This window comes from Bos taurus, chromosome 11, assembly GCF_002263795.3.
Source record: "Bos taurus isolate L1 Dominette 01449 registration number 42190680 breed Hereford chromosome 11, ARS-UCD2.0, whole genome shotgun sequence".
NCBI lineage: Eukaryota > Metazoa > Chordata > Mammalia > Artiodactyla > Bovidae > Bos > Bos taurus.
Genome location: NC_037338.1, coordinates 103,161,531 through 103,164,723, shown reverse-complemented (window position 1 = coordinate 103,164,723; position 3,193 = coordinate 103,161,531). Strand labels below are relative to the sequence as shown.

Below are 3,193 nucleotides of genomic sequence, written 5' to 3'. Positions count from 1 at the left end.
CATAGTGATGCTTCCTAAGGCCCACTTGACTTCACATTCTAGGATGTAAACCCAGCTGCTCCAAAAAGCCACGCCATGGAAAATGCCCCAGGCTTTAGCCCCCAGGCCAGAAGAGCAGCATGCAGGGCAACGAGGCAAAGAGAGCCCCACAACCGCATGAGAACACTGGTGTGCACACAGGGAGCACGTCCTCTGTGGCAGCAATTCAGACGGTCACCGGGGCAGAGACGGGAGCAAAGAAGGAAAAGACCAAGATTCCACAACCAGATATGTGCTACGGTATTTTATAGAGTCTGTGTTAATTGGGGAAGAAGAAACAATACATGAGGGCAAAGCACATAAATTTGAAAAGAGGAAATAATCAGCTGGAACTAATAATTGTTACCACATGTCAAAGCGGCTCACATCCTCTTATGTAAAAAGTCCCGAGGGATCTCCCTGGTGGCCCGGGGTTAGGACTCAGGCTTTTACTGCTAAGGGCACAGGTTCAACCCTTTGTCAGGGAACTAAGACCCTGCAAGTGGCGCAGCTGAACCTGCTTGCGGACTCCGTGCCTGGCCCTCGCCCCGGCCTGCGGCCCCCTCCAGAGCTCGGCTGACCCTCCCGTGCCCCGCCTCACCAGAGATGAAGACCTCGGACACCACCAATGTGTTCAGTGCCGCTGGCTCCACCGCCCACCATGACTTTGTCCTGAAGATGCTGACCTTCACCAGAGGGGTGAGGCCAGGGATGGAGCCAGCTTAACCCTCCCCCACATGAAGCTGGAGGGGCTCAAGGTTGCCAACAGCACCTTCTCATCACCCCCCGAGCTGGCCAGTCACAGGGTGCCCTGCCGGGGTCTACACTCAGCTGGGAAGCCAAGCACTTACAGACTCAAGAGACCAAGACCAACTGGGCACTTTGTTTCCAAAAAGACAGTCCAGACCACCCGAGCACACTTCACCTTGAACTTCTGCTGCCAAGATGACACTTGCTGCTCAACAGGCCGACCTGACCTCCGGTGGCCCACTCACAGCCTTCTCACCTTTGGGCCAGCTCCAGCGTCAGAGCGCGCTCTGGCTTCCCCTCCAGACCTAAGCCACGCCCATCTCCACTGGCTCAGGCATCACTTTGGGCACAGCTGCCAGAGGCAGAGCCGGCCCAGCCCTGGAGCCCGTCCACCAGGCTAGCTCCGGCTGAATTTCCGAGGGGCGCTGCCCACCAGCATGGTGCCCTGTCCCCCACCCAGGCCCTGTCCTCTGTGCACCTGCCCCACACCTTCCCGGATGCAGGTCACACGGTCCCTGGGTGTGCCCATGGACACCCCAGAGCACCACTCACCCAGTGGGTGCGACCCCTGCGGAGCTGGCCCCTCCATCAGTCACCTGGTCCCCCCTACAGACTCCAGGGCCAGGGACAGCTCCCACTCCATGGCCATGAGCAGCTCAGGCAGGGCACCGACCTCGGCCATGGGGACGCTGCCCTGCGCTGCGTGAGCACGTGCCCAGCTCCACTCTGCAGCGTGTCACGACAATGTGGGCTGTGACCCCGAGTCCCCTGATGCCCAGGAAAACAAGGTGATTATGCCACCCCCCTCCCCGAACAGCTTTTCCCAGTTCTTCCTTCCGGTGACCAGTCTCTCCCTCCACACCACAGAAGTGGCCAAGAGGCCCCCAGTGCTGGATGCTGGCATGGGGCGCCCCGCACAGTCCAGGGCCTCTGCTGCTCTCGCCATCCATGGGTTCTGGGAGTCGACACCGTCTTCATCCTCCGGGACCTCGGGCCCCCGCGGGGCCTCCAGCCTCACCTGGCTGCCCACATGTCCGTGGAGCCCCGGGCACACGAACGCTGGGTCTCGGGGATTGCAGCCCAGCCCCTCACTGTCACTCTCCATTCGGCAGGTGGACGACGCTGCATCATCCGTGTCAGCCTGGACATGAGAACACAACACGGACAAGAGCTTCACGCTGACTAGGAGGGCGACACCTCGGTCCCCTCACTCACACGTCCCTGGGTACAGACCTCTGCACGCTGACCGGGAGGGCGACGCCTCGGTCCCCTCACTCACACGTCCCTGGGCACAGACCTCTGCTGAATGGCCGCCTCGACAAGAGGCCATCTGTGGACCCTCCGGGCAGCGGGCCCCACCCTGAGATGAGGCAGACGACCACCACAGCCCCTACTGTGCGCAGGGGAAACTGAGGCGGCCTCCTCCTCCTGGTAGGTCACTGGAGACCCATGCTTGGGGGCGGGCAGTTAATGTGCCCTCCATGCTCCCTCCAAATCTAGCATGCTGCGGATCTTATAGGACAGCCCCCTCATGTCCTGTCCCCACACACAACCCGCGGTGACCTCTGACCCCCGGCCCCACACTCAGAGCCCTGTGTGGTCTGGTCCAGCCTCCCTACCCCTTGAGCACCCCCCGCCCCCACCCCAGCCTTCCTACCGCCTTCCTCCCCCCAGAACCCTTCCAAGCCCTCCCCCTCAGAGCCCCCTGCCTGCAGCACCCCCTCCCCACAGCCCCCCCCCCCAAATGACAGACTCTCCACCAACCTGGTTCAGAGCTATCTCCAAGGCTCCTGTGCTAGAACCGATATGGGGGTCAGAATGACCTGGGTTCAAACCTATAGCAAGGCCACATCCCGGCCCCGTGACAGGCCAGCTCCTGCGGCGACTCTCAGAGCCTCAGTCTCCTCCACTGAAGATGGAGTCAGCGACTCTGACCTGGGGAGAGAGGGTTGGGATTTAAAGCAAGAAGAGGAAGGCGCTCAAAGTGCTGGACTTGTGTCCAGTGTCCTGCCATCAGACAAGGGGCAGGGTGCAGAGGAGGAGGGGCAGGGGACCTCCCCCCCACCCCGCCATGCCCAGACTCAGTGTCTCCAGCTCCATTCCCTGGGACCCGGCCAGGCCCTGGGCGGGACAGTGGGGTGGAATCCGGGTACCAGGACGGGGGACACCTTCCGTGTCTCTCTGGTCCCCAGGCCTTCCCAGCAAACAGCCAGGGCCCTGTGGCCCTGCCTGGCTCGGGTGGGGGTGGCCCCAGGCCTAACTGGATGAGGGGGCTCAGAGCCAGGGGCAGAGATGCGGACCCTGGGCGCACCACTTGGACGGCCGTTACTGGCGGGCGTCCCCGCGGGGAGGCGGGGTCTGCGCGTGCGCCGTCCACCGGCCTGCGTGCGTCTCGCGCGGGGTCCACCTGCTTCGAGCCGTTGGT

The 3,193-nt window shown here is 62.6% G+C and overlaps 1 long non-coding RNA gene across 1 annotated transcript; it reads right to left on the bottom strand.

The window, feature by feature from the left end:
• Positions 1-268: 268 nt before the first annotated feature.
• LOC112448852 (uncharacterized) lies at positions 269-3,092 on the bottom strand. Its single transcript, XR_003037304.1, has 2 exons — positions 2,533-3,092; positions 269-1,909 (listed from the first exon to the last, which is right to left on the bottom strand). It is a non-coding gene; the product is annotated as an uncharacterized lncRNA (long non-coding RNA).
• Positions 3,093-3,193: the final 101 nt, after the last annotated feature.